Consider the following 13,687-nt stretch of genomic DNA (forward strand, 5'->3'; position numbering starts at 1 on the left):
AGCAGGTGTTAAATGTAGATGGAACTGTTTTGTCCACAGGGAAACATTCCCAGTAAACCATAATACTGCAAACACATGTACAGAAACGTATTGCTGCTTGATGGGCTCAGTACAAGGCAGAGAATATAAATTTCTTGTATATATTGGTGCACACTTGTCTGTCATTAGTCTGGACCTCGTCGGCAGGAAGTGACTAAACACTCTAAGATACGGATGATGTGGAGCAAGAAACAGTGACGTGGATTCATTGAGGACAACACAGCTTTAATATCGGAACTAAAGTGTTTCGGGAGCACATGGAAGTATTACCAACTACATGACAGGGATAGGCCGTGATTCTATTTCTTAACTTCCGTATAGGCATAATTCGAAATTGATATTTGGTAGCATGCAGTTGGACTCCGCAGGAATTCATGTCCGATTGGTGGCAACAACAGCAATTGTTTCAATGTCGCAAGGTACTCCAATTGTTAAGGTCTCACCAAAATAATTGTGAACACATGCATTAAGGATTGTTTCACATTGCGAGGTACCAGCAGGTATAAGGAAGCTGATTTGGTTAAACATGGATGTCGCCACAACAAGTATTGTGTGTTGTTGAACCACTGCAGAACAGTGACGCATTAGATGAAAGGCGTTGTCTTACACGCAGAACCGTAGCATACATAAGCAAGAGAAACGGCGAATTTATGGTTCTGGTGAACCTGGAAAATTTTGGGATGGACGACATGAGTCTCCCTGAGGGATTAATAGAAGCAACTTGAGAAATACTCGATGAGGAAGATATTGATAGATCAGGCGAGGATCACAGCCTCTAGCAAGCTGTCAATACATCTGCGCTACGTGCCAAGGTTCATCACTTGAAGTACAGTGAACTGGAAGCCATGTAAACATTGTTATTAGAGCACTCATATTTGAATAACTCAGATAGTCAATTGCTAGCAACAGTCGTAACACAATATTGCAATCCAACTTGTGATAATACACCATTCTGCAGGAAGCCATATAGAATACCAAGTCAACTACAACTGCTGGTAGATGAATTTATAGACCAACAAGTGAAAGCATTATCGAACATAGCGATAATCCCTGACTAGCCAATACTGACATTGTATTAAAAACGTCATCCAATGGAACCAAGAATTACAAATTCTGTTGTGAATACCGTTTCCTGAATGTACACACTGTAACACATGAGAATCTAATCCAGAAATCACAGAAACATTAGACAATTTGCGACAGTGTAAATTCTTTTTCGACAATGGGTCTTAGAAGTGCTTACCACCAGTCTGAGACATTTCCAGAAGACGTGCCTGAAACAGCATTCACAGCATCATTGTGTCATTACCAATACTGCAGGTTGCTATTTTGATTAAAAACGCTTCTGTTACGTTCCACGACATGCATGACAGAGTAATTCATGGGTTGAAATCAAAGATACGTGTGGTATATCTCGACGACATAACGGTTATTTTTTCAAGAAATGTAGAAGAGCGAATTCAACGCTTCAAAGAAGTGTTCAGCAGACTGAGAACGGCATGTCTTACACTTGACATAGGGAAGTATTGTTTTGCTCAAACAAAAGTTAATTATCTCAGGAAAATTATCGGTCAAGAGGGAATAGGGACGAATCCTATCTCATGTCAGCCATACGCGACTTTGCAACTCCGTGTACTGGCAAACAGTTGCAATCCTTTCTTGGTTTATGTAACAATTACCGTAAATTTGTAAAGGGATTTACTGAAACTACACAACCGGTAACTCGAATGTTTTGGAAGGGAGTAAGTTTCAAAGGAGAGCAGAACGTCAGGAAGCACTTCAGAAATTGAAGGAAATACTGATATCAGGTCCTGTGTTAGTAATTCCTGATTTCGAGAAGGAATTCATACTTTCCTGTGAAGCTAGTAACAGTGTGCTAGGCTATATTCTGTCAGACGTACAAGGGAAAGAAACACCTACACAATTGAAAAGGACGAGTGAAATTAGTCAACAACTGGAAAAGAGAAGTTGCCAATAATACACGGAATTCCCTTATTTATGTGGTATCAAATTTAAAGCGATGAGAATTAATGAATCCTTGATGTGGTTGTGAAAGACCCTTAAAGTCGATTAATAAGAGGGCCACTTGGATTGAGTGCATTTGATTGTGAAGTGGTTTACAAGCAAGAAGTAAAGCATAAGAAAATAGATACTCCAAGTAGAAAAGTGGCGGTATTACAAACATTAGGTAAGAGTCAAGCAGACTGGAAAAAGGCACAGGCCGCTGACAGCGAATGTCAACTGTTTAAATGCAACCTCAGTTTGCAACACAGGGCGACTTAGCATGCAAGTCCACAAAGTGTGGTCCCAATACCATAGTTCCTGCAATGCTCAGAGCCATGTATTACAACAGACATATGCCCACATATCATCAGGTCGTGGGGATAACAAGACAACTGTCAAATGAGTTACAGAAAGGTTGTGGTGGAAAACATGGCATAGTGATGTATAGCAGTATGTTAAAAACTATATCCCGTGTTTGCAAAGAACAGATTTAAATCATCAAAAAATATAATTTTAGAACTTACCAGAAGCTGAAAAACCGTTTCAAATGGTAGAACTCTAGCTGTTAACAAATACATACTTACGATTTTCCAGACATCTAGTAATGGCCGCAATTCTTGATCAGATAGTTAGTACCATCGTACAGGCAGAGGGAAACAGCTCGTTACAAAAATTTGGTATACCAGAGAGCATAATCACATATCAGTGGACGAACTTTGTGATCGAACTGATGAAACAGTTATGCCACTTACTGCCCATTGAGAAATTATGTACCAGTACGTTCCATACGGAAGCCAATGGACGAATGGAAGGACTTCACTGCACAATTTCGAAAGTGATAAGCCATTGTGTGAATAGCCAACATATAGACTGGGCTATCTATTTAAATTTTGTAGTGAGTGCACATAATTCAAAAGATCACACAGGAGCAGGTCTTTCACCAAACGAAATAGTGTATGGGTGGAAGATATTATCACCATTCAACACGATTTAAGCAAAATTATGGACACAAGGCGATTCAGTGAAACAACGACTGTGAAGTCATTCTGGCCGGGTTCATTGTTTGCCCTGACATTACATTACAGTAATCCTTGTTTCATAGATCATGAATACGGAATTTCGTAATGGTGTGGAACTTGTCACTTTAACATAATTTTTTTTACACAAAATAATTAATAATTTTTTTTACAGTTACTACTTTGTATTTAAAAATTCATCTATTGAGTAGAAGGAGTTGTCGTTCGGAAATTCTTTTAATTTGCTTTTAAATGTTGGTTAGCTATCTGTCTGACTTTTAGTGTTATTTGGCAAATGACGAAAGATTTTTGTGGCATTATAATTCACCCCTTTCTGTGTGAAAGTGAAATTTAATCCAGAATAGTGAAGATCATCCTATCTTCTAGTGATGTAGCTATGCACGTCGCTGTTATTTTTGACTTGGGATGTATTATTAATAACAAATTTCATAAGTGAATGTATGTACTGCGAAGGTACTGTGAATCCCCCCAGTTCCTTAAATAAATGTCTGCAAGGTGATCTGTGTGGGCTATAATTCTTATTCTGATTACACGCTTTTGTGCAATGAATACTTTCTCTCTTAATGACGAATTGCCCCAAAATATGGTGCCAGATGAAAGCAATGAATGAAAATAGGCGCAGTAGGCTAATCTGATATGTTTATCACCAAAATTTGCAATAAGCCTAATAGCATAAGTAGCTGAACCTAACAGTTTCAGCAGATCATCGATGTGTTTCTTCCAATTCAATTTCTGAATGCGCACACTCAGAATATTCTGCCTTAGCAAAAGACTTCTGTTCACAGTCTATATTTATCAATGGTGTTATGCCATTTACTGTACAGAATTGTATAAACTGTGTTTTCTCAAAGTAAACACAGTTTCCAAATACTGACACATTTGAATCTCATCTATGCACCTCCGAGGACGACAGATAAGGGAAATGGTGCTGGCCCTTGTTCTATTGCAGAAAATTAGCGAGATCTTCGTTTTTACTTGATACACAATATTGATTCACTGCTTATCATTTAATATTCCGCTCAACAGACGTTGGTGCTTCCGCTGTTTAATCATTGGTAACATGTTTCTCAGACAACTTCGTGCTTCTCACGAATGTAAATGAAAAATCCTAACGATACAATGTACCATATAGTATTGCAAGCTCCGTTGATGCTGGAGCAATGGCATGCGATACACGTAAGGATGTAAAACAGAGCTTCTGAGGGCCATTTCCGCGGGAACAATGCAATAAACGTCGTCCGAAGTGTGGTTTTACATTACAGACTTCTCACATTAATGAAGGATGAGAGGAAATAAAGGAGTGCAAAAGATGCTATAATAATTGGTAATATATAAGGGGCAGGGAAACGGAAAAAGTAAATAAATTGTTCATTATTTTAAAAGTAATCGCCATAGCTGTTAATACATTTGTCCCATATGGCACAAGACGGTCAATGCCTTCATGGAAAATTTTTTTGTTTGTTGTTACCTGCGGGATCATGTTCGTACTGAGGCGTGCAGTCCCTCGTCGGAAGCAAATCGAATGCAACGAACGTCTCTCTTCAGAACTCCAAAAATATGGAAACCGCAAGGCTTCCCTTGATGGTGACTGTATGGAGTGTAAGTGCTTCCCAGCGGAATTTCTGCAGCGTACTCAAAACAACCTTGGCAACAAGTGGACGTGGATTGTACTGCAACAGAATGACGCAATCCGTGAACATTTTTTGGCGTTTGAATTTGATGTCGAGTTTCAATTTTTGCGAAATACCCACGTACTGCTGTGCGTTAACTGCGGCGATCTGACTCCATGCTGTTTCCATACTTCTGGAGCCCTAAAGAAAGACATCCATGATCGTAGATTTTCTTCGGACGAAGAGGTCCACGCCAGGGTGTAATCGTGGTTCCGAAGGCAACCGCAAATATTTTTCCGAGAAGGCACTGACCGTCTTGTCTCATGGTCGAAGAAATGTATTGTAATTTTGAAATAAAAAGCAATTTACCAGCTCTTTTCCAATTGTCTCGTTTTCATTTGACTGCCCAAGTTAGGAATCAGGTATGAAGACCATGCAAAATACGGAAATCTAAGTTTCCAGAAGACACTAAAAAGGAATATTTGAGAAAGGACGTAGTGAAGAATACAATAAAATTAAATACATAGAATGAGAACGTATGATTTTTAGCCCATAGAAAAGTTTACATACGCGCTAATAATGTATTAATATCGGGTAGTCTTGCGCACCTGTCCGACAATCTGATAACATCAAAGGAGAGAACGCAACGGGCAAACTCCACCAAACTTACAGCCGGCGAGGCCCGGCTAGATGATTGGTCACTGAAGCGAAATGCTTTGGCTTGCTATCCTACTAAGTTTTTATGTCTATCTGTGTTAGAAATGACATAACTACGCAGGGAAGTCTTTATGCTTGGAATTTCCTTCATATTGTTTGTCATTTGATAAATGTCAACCACAGCTAACTTTGTGTTGAAAGGTTTCTAGCAGGACTGACTGGGATGTTTACATCGATAACTCTGCGGTAATTATCGAAGTACTACGTGCGTGGCACGATACCGGTTCAATACACGTTTGTCAGCGGTAACGGGGTCAGTACTGTGTTCAGTACTGAATAGCTCAAAAAAAGTTTTACGCCATAACGCATCTGCGAATGTGTGCGCGATTAGGTTCAAGTGTATCAGGCTGTGAAATAGAATGAAATAAGAACAAAACAGTAATAAACTAAGGACAGACTATACAAAATTGGAAATTTTTGCTGAACTGTGACGTGGAAACCTGCCGTTGGGTAACGTAACTACAATTTTTCACCACCTTGCGCGCTTTAACAAGCTTGGGTACCCAAATATCACGTTGATCTAGAATGAAATTTTCACTCTACAGCGGAGTGTGCGCTAATATGAAACTTCCTGGCAGATTAAGACTGTGTGCCGGGCCGAGACTCGAACTCGGGACCTTTGCCTTTCGCGGGCAAGTGCTCTACCAACTGAGCTACCCAAGCACGACTCACGCCCCGTCCTCACAGCTCCTTAAAATATAAAACTATTTTCTGATACTTTTCACTCCTAAGGTCCCGAGTTCGAGTCTCGGTCCGGCACACAGTTTTAATCTGCCAGGAAGTTTCATATCAGCGCACACTCCGCTGTAGAGTGAAAATTTCACTCTAGAAACATCCCCCAGGCTGTGGCTAAGCCATGTCTCCGCAATATCCTTTCTTTCAGGAGTGCTAGTTCTGCAAGGTTCGCAGGAGAGCTTCTGTAAAGTTTAGAAGGTAGGAGACGAGGTACTGGCAGAAGTAAAGCTGTGAGGACGGGGCATGAGTCGTGCTTGGGTAGCTCAGTTGGTCACCCTGATAGCGGAAGTGGCACCACACTCTCTGCATCCCCCGGTTTCTGTAGGACACATCTCACCGGCACTCACCCACATCAGAGAGTTCTTGATTGACTTCAGCTACTTACGGTCAGAACTTCCGACGATACGGAGGCCCAGCACGAAAGACTATTATCGCCTCTACCAACAGCAGCAACCTGTAAATACGGTCACCCACAGACATCCTGAAGTTGCCTGGAACACGGTGTGGCGAGCGGTACACACGCCTTTTCTACCTACGACGGTGCGTTCATTGTGGTACGTGGTTGTGAATGGGAAGTTCGCTACTCGTCAGAGGTTACATCTGACGGACGACCCCTTGTGTCCGACATGCTCAGTCGCTGACTCGGACGCACACCGTCTGACGTGTGCCGCGACCAGCGAGTGCTGGCTACTGACGCAGCGCATGCTGGCGTTACTCTTGCGGCGATTGCCGGAGTCTATCTCCCCTGATGAAGTATTGCGCCCCGACAGCGTATACTTTCCACCAACCAGAACGAACGCCGTTAACTGGCTAAAAGGCATGGCCGTTTACTACATATTTTGCGACGCTCCCAAAGGCACACTCGACTTTTGGTCCCTATTGATGACGACACATGCAGCTTTCAGCCGCCACCCGAAGTACAGAACTCGTTTCGAAAATTATTTAGGTTCATTATTTGCGGATCCTCCTGCTCACTGGGGCGTTCCGGGTATGAGACGCTGAAAATGAAGAAGAATCCTGGAGCATATTGATCCTCTACGGACGGAATAGGGGGGAACCCCTCCCAACAGACGAGAAGACGACTCGGACGCACGGCTACGGCAGTTGTAGGATCTTTCTTTGTAATGAACCAAAAATAAATCTATAAAAAAAAAATGTTATAAAACTTAAATAAATAAAACAACATCGCCAAACCCACTACATCCTCTTCCTGATCCTTCGATCCTCGAACTCGAACACGTTGCTTGGGCGTGGCGGCGGGATGGCCAGGCTTCGGGTGTCGACCCCTGCCCTACCCGTCGTCCTGCTCCTGCAGCGGTTCATTAGATTAAAAAAAAAGTGGGTAGCGTTCAAGCCCCGTAATCGCTGGATCTAGACCCGTTCTTCAGTTTTTTTTATTTGTAACAGTCATTTTCTTTACTATTTATATTACAAAAAAAAAAAAAAAGTTGGTAGAGCACTTGCCCGCGAAAGGCAAAGGTCCCGAGTTCGAGTCTCGGTCGGGAACACAGTTTTAATCTGCCAGGAAGTTTCATCACGTTGATCCTTTGACGTAAACTTACATCGTGCAATGACTGTTCTTTATTCAAGTATTTTGTGTATACAAAAACACGTACCATCGTTTGTGCGATGTGCATATAGAAGAGGATTTTGGCACTGTTAAAGCGCTACGTCTTAGTTGCAAAGTGTTTAATTGCGTTGTTGTTCTCCAGCTACCAAAACAAATACAGAACTCTTCCCTCCGACATTCCTGGGGCTCTTTATGATCCAGTCACCAGTGTGAGTGCCTTTATATCGCTGGTCGTGTCAGCGTTTCCCGGGGAAATCAAAGGTGTCAAGGCGAGCGCGTTGCGCAGTAAAGAGGGACAGGAGTCTTAGGAACTGGAAAGCCATCTTCGCAAGCTGCCTATGAAGTGTTTATGGTCATTACCTACCGACGCTCCTTAAAATATAAAACTATTTTCTGATACTTTTCACTCCTAACCAACACGAGTGCAATCCGCGCAGCGAACAGCCAGCAGCGCTGCAACTAATGTGCGTTTCTACAAGAAACTGATGTAACTGACCATCACTTATCCTCATGGCTGACAAGCTAAATTACACAGGCTGCCCTCTCCTGTTGTACGCCGTACAAGTAATCGTTTTCATCACTCGATCTATTTTATGGAGGAAACGTTTTCACCAAACATCTATTTTTTTCCCGAAATTTATTTGCAGACCAATTTCAGAAATTTCATTTCCATTTTAAATGCTGTGTGATGCAACAGTATGACAACACTCAATACACAAAACATCGACTCGCTAAAAGCTTTCGGAACCTGTCTCATGTTGTGCTCTGGGCCCAGTCTCAATGCGAAAGCCACGCAGCACGTCACAAACTATGTCCAACGGGTCATATGTGCACTGCATCAATCACCCGAAGGTTTGGCCGACGTAAAACCCTAGATCCGCTACAGACATTCCACAATGCAGAGCACGCTACAAGTGCAGCTGCTTAAGACTTATATGTGACAGGCTAAGTCTATTAAGTAACTCAACAATTGCAGTGGTTTGTATTGAAACCCGGTTTTCGTCGTCGAAGAGAAAATCCAAATTTGTGAGCAGACATATTTTACGAATAGTCAGGTTGAGAACCACGTCAGATAGCAAAATATTCACTAATTTCGACAGAGTTCCTCTCAGGTATCTAATATCTATGAAACAATGTAATGGAAGTATACACTGGGTATCATACAATTAATATTTACAGTGATTTAAAACATGTTTAATAATATTTATTAACTAGAAAAAATGAAAGGATAAAATATAAAAATGCGGTAAATAAAGCAGGCAAAAAGGAATACAAACGTCTCAAAAATGAGATCGACAGGAAGTGCAAAATGGCTAAGCAGGGATGGCTAGAGGACAAATGTAAGGATGTAGAGGCTGATCTCACTAGGGCTAAGATAGATACTGCCTACAGGAAAATTAAAGAGACCTTTGGAGAAAAGAGAACCACTTGTATGAATATCAAGAGCTCAGATAGAAACCCAGTTCTAAGCAAAGAAGGGAAAGCAGAAAGGTGGAAGGAGTAGGTCTATATAAGGGCGATGTACTCGAGGACAATATTATGGAAATGGAAGAGGACGAAGGTGAAGATGAAATGGAAGAGTTTGACAGAGCACTGAAAGACCTGAGTCGAAACAAGGCCCCCGGAGTAGACAACATTCCTTTAGAACTACTGACAGCCTTGGGAGAGCCAGTTCTGACTAAACTCTACCGTCTGGTGAGCAAGATGTATGAGACAGGCGAAATACCCTCAGACTTCAAGAAAAATATAATAATTCCAATCCCAAAGAAAGCAGGTGTTGACAGATGTGAAAATTACCGAACTATCAGTTTAATAAGTCACAGCTTCAAAATACTAAAGCGAATTCTTTACAGACGAATGGAAAAACTGATAGAAGCCGTCCTCGGGGAAGATCAGTTTGGATGACCCTACGACTTATCTTAGAAGAAACATTAAGGAAAGGCAAACCTACGTTTCCAGCATTTGTAGACCTAGAGAAAGCTTTTAACAATATTGACTGGAATACTCTTTTTCAAATTCTAAAGATGGCAGGGGTAAAATACAGGGAGCGAAAGGCTATTTACAATTTGTACAGAAAGCAGATGGCAGTTATAAGAATCGAGGGGCATGAAAGGGAAGCAGTGGTTGGGAAGGGAGTGAGACAGGGCTGTAGCCTCTCCCCGACGTTATTCAATCTGTATATTGAGCAAGCAGTATAGGAAACAAAAGAAAAATTCGGAGTAGACATTAAAATCCAAGGAGCAGAAATAAAAACTTTGAGGTTCGCCGATGACATAGTAATTCTGTCAAAGACAGCAAAGGACTTGGAAGAGCAGTTTAATGGAATGGACAGTGTCTTGAAAGAAGGATATAGGATGAACATCAACAAAAGCAAAACGAGGATAACGGAATGTAGTCGGATTAAGTCGGGTGATGCTGAGGGTATTAGATTAGGAAATGAGACACTTAAAGTAGTATAGAGTTTTGCTATTTGGGGAGCAAAATAACTGATGATGGTCGAAGTAGAGAGGATATAAAATGTAGACTGGCAATGGCAAGGAAAGCGTTTCTGAAGAAGAGAAATTTGTAAACATCGAGTATAGATTTAAGTGTGAGTAAGTCGTTTCTGAAAGTATTTGTATGGAGTGTAGCCATGTATGGAAGTGAAACGTGGACGATAAATAGTTTGGACAAGAAGAGAATAGAAGCTTTCGAAATGTGGTGCTATAGAAGAATGCTGAAGATTAGGTGGGCACATCACGTAACTAATGAGGAGGTATTGAATAGAACTGGGGAGAAGAGGAGCTTGTGGCACAACTTGACTAGACGAAGGCATCGGTTGGTAGGACATGTTCTGAGGCATCAAGGGATCACCGATTTGGTATTGGAGGGCAGTTTGGAGGGTAAAAATCGTAGAGGGAGACCAAGAGATGAATATACTAAGCAGATTCAGAAGGATGTAGGTTGCAATAGGTACTGGGAGATGAAGAAGCTTGCACAGGATAGAGTAGCATGGAGAGCTGCATCGAACCAGTCTCAGAACTGAAGACCACAACAACAACAACAACAACAACAAATTAGAAAAAGGATTCTTTTTGAACAAGGAAATTGATAGCAGGAGATATTCACATAACTATTTAGTTTGTTGCATTGTTATAATTCAACTAATTCCTGACGTGACGCTATCACACAGGCAACGAATTCAGCCAAATCATGGAAGGGAAATCTATTAATTTTGGGTGAGGTTTTAGTTCACTCGAAGTGTAAATGGTTGCGAACACGCACTTCCTCTGTCAACAATAAATAATTCTGAGCAAATAGGGAGCAGCCTGATGGAAATAGGGATTAATGACTAACGAGGTCACTGTTGCGAGGCTGAATGCCATAACATCCAAACCAACCAAAAATAAACGTAAAATATATCTGTTTACAAAAGCAGATAAAAATTTGATGGACGCTTTCCTAAGAGACTGTCTCTATTGCTCCTGAACTATGTAAGCGTAGACCAGATGTGGCTAAATTCAAGGAAATAGTATCGACAGAATTTGAGTGGTCTATACCAAATAAATTAATAAGAGACGGAAATGATCCACCATAGCACACAAAACAGGTCGAACACTACTGTTACCGAAGCAAAGAAAAATGAATGTCAAAAAATTGTAATTCTCCACGGCAGAAGTGGCTCACAAAATTTCTGCGATACCGAGTCATGAGTATTTCTCATCTCTCTAAGATCCTTACCAGGTTTGATTAACACAAGAGACAGAGAAGTTCCAACATAGAGTGTGTGTTTTGAAACGGAATCGTGTAGGAAGCGCAGGAGAGTTACGGAGATGCTGTAAGAACTTAAGTGGCAGTCGCTACAGCACTGCCTTTGTACATCACAGAGAAATTTACTGTGGAAAGTAACAATAAAAAGAACGTAAACGAAAATGAACTGAAGAAACGGATCTGTAGTTCTATAAGTAATTCGCTGCCTAGTGCTACTTCAGGTATATGAGGCTTAGATAGCAAATAAGAAAGACATAAATCGAATACTGAAATGAAATTTCTCTGATCAGTTATAGGGCGTAAACTGGAAGACAGATTAAGAAACTAAGATACTAGAAATAAGCGTGAAATATTTTCAGCAACAGAAAAAATTAAGACATTAAGCAGAAATGGAAGGAACACGTAAACAAAATGTAGCAAGGCAGATATCCTACACTGGCGCCGCAATATTTACACATAGGGGCAAGTGACATAGGTAGGCTCAGGAAACGGGGTAGCTAAGAGGCTGAGGCCGGAACAGATTCCTCGAACCAAACCGCTGAATGCAGAGGATGATGATAAGACCAGAAATGCAGAGGTTTTCCGCAGTATCGGCGGAAGAGAGGAATCTATGGAAATCATCGACGAGAAAACGTCGGGGTATGATAGAAGGGCCGGCCAGTGTGGCCGTGCGGTTAAAGGCGCTTTAGTCTGGAACCGCGTGGCCGCTACGGTCGCAGGTTCGAATTCTGCCTCGGGCATGGATGTGTGTGATGTCCTTAGGTTAGTTAGGTGTAAGTAGTTCTAAGTCTAGGGGACTGATGACCTCAGATGTTAAGTCCCATAGTACTCAGAGCCATTTTTTTTTTTATGATAGAAGGTGTATTACGATATCGGGGAATAACTTCCACGGTTTATGAGCGAACTATGGAGAGTAAAGTCAGTAGGAACTGAATAAATATAACAAATTATAAATTTCTCGAGAACGTAGATTGTACATGCAATTCTGAAATGAGATTTTGCAGGAGAGCAGTCAATGGGAAGGGGAGGTGACACATTGGGCTCCGCCAAACAAGTCAGAAGATCGAAGACCAAAACACCCCCACCCCTCCCGCTTCCCCTCTCACGTGTGAAAAATAAACAACTTACTTAGCATATCACAGTTCGGATTCCAGATTCCAGAAAGTTCGTTCGACTGAGAATAATATTTATACATTCACTCACCAAATATTGTTGTTGTTGTTGTTGTGGTCTTCAGTCCTGAGACTGGTTTGATGCAGCTCTCCACGCTACTCTATCCTGTACAAGCTTCTTCATCTCCCAGTACCTGCTGCAGCTTACATCCTTCTGAATCTGCTTAGTGTATTCATCTCTTGGTCTCCGTCTACTATTTTTACCCTCCACACTGCCCTCCAATACGAAACTGGTGATCCCTTGATGCCTCAGAACATGTCCTACCAACCGATCCCTTCTTCTAGTCAGGTTATGCCACAAGCTCCTCTTTTCACCAATTCTATTCAATACCTCCTCATTAGTTATGTGATCTACCCATCTAATATACAGCATTCTTCTATAGCACCACATTTCGAAAGCTTCTATTCTCTTCTTGTCTAAACTATTTATCGTCCACGTTTCACTTCCATACAAATTCTTTCAGAAACGACTTCCTGACATTTAACTCTATACTCGATGTTAGCAAATTTCTCTTCTTCAGAAACGCTTTCCTTGCCATTGCCAGTCTACATTTTATATCCTCTCTACTTCGATCATCATCGGTTATTTTGCTCCCCAAATAGCAAAACTCCTTTACTACTTTAGGTGTCTCATTTCCTAATCTAATTCCCTTAGCATCACCAGACTTAATGCGACTACATTCCATTATCCTCGTTTTGCTTTTGTTGCTGTTCATTTTATACCCTCCTTTCAACACACTGTCCGTTCCGTTCAACTGCTCTTCCAAGTCCTTTAGTGTCTCTGACATAATTACAATGTCATCGGCGAACCTCAAAGTTGTTATTTCTTCTCCTTGGATTTTAATACCTACTCCGAACTTTTCTTTCGTTTCCTTTACTGCTTTCTCAATATACAGATTGAATAGCATCGGGGAGAGGCTACAACCCTGTCTCACTCCCTTCCCAACAACTGCTGCCCTTTCATGTCCCTCGACTCTTATAACTGCCATCTGGTTTCTGTACAAATTGTAAATAGCCTTTCGCGCTCTGTATTTTACCCCTGCCACCTTCAGA

At 41.4% G+C, this 13,687-nt stretch overlaps 1 non-coding gene across 1 annotated transcript; it reads right to left on the minus strand.

The window, feature by feature from the left end:
* Positions 1–5,996: 5,996 nt before the first annotated feature.
* On the minus strand, positions 5,997–6,071 carry Trnas-cga (transfer RNA serine (anticodon CGA)). Its single transcript has one exon. It is a non-coding gene; the product is annotated as a tRNA-Ser (tRNA).
* Positions 6,072–13,687: the final 7,616 nt, after the last annotated feature.

The sequence above is a fragment of the Schistocerca cancellata genome, chromosome 1 (assembly GCF_023864275.1).
Source record: "Schistocerca cancellata isolate TAMUIC-IGC-003103 chromosome 1, iqSchCanc2.1, whole genome shotgun sequence".
Lineage (NCBI taxonomy): Eukaryota > Metazoa > Arthropoda > Insecta > Orthoptera > Acrididae > Schistocerca > Schistocerca cancellata.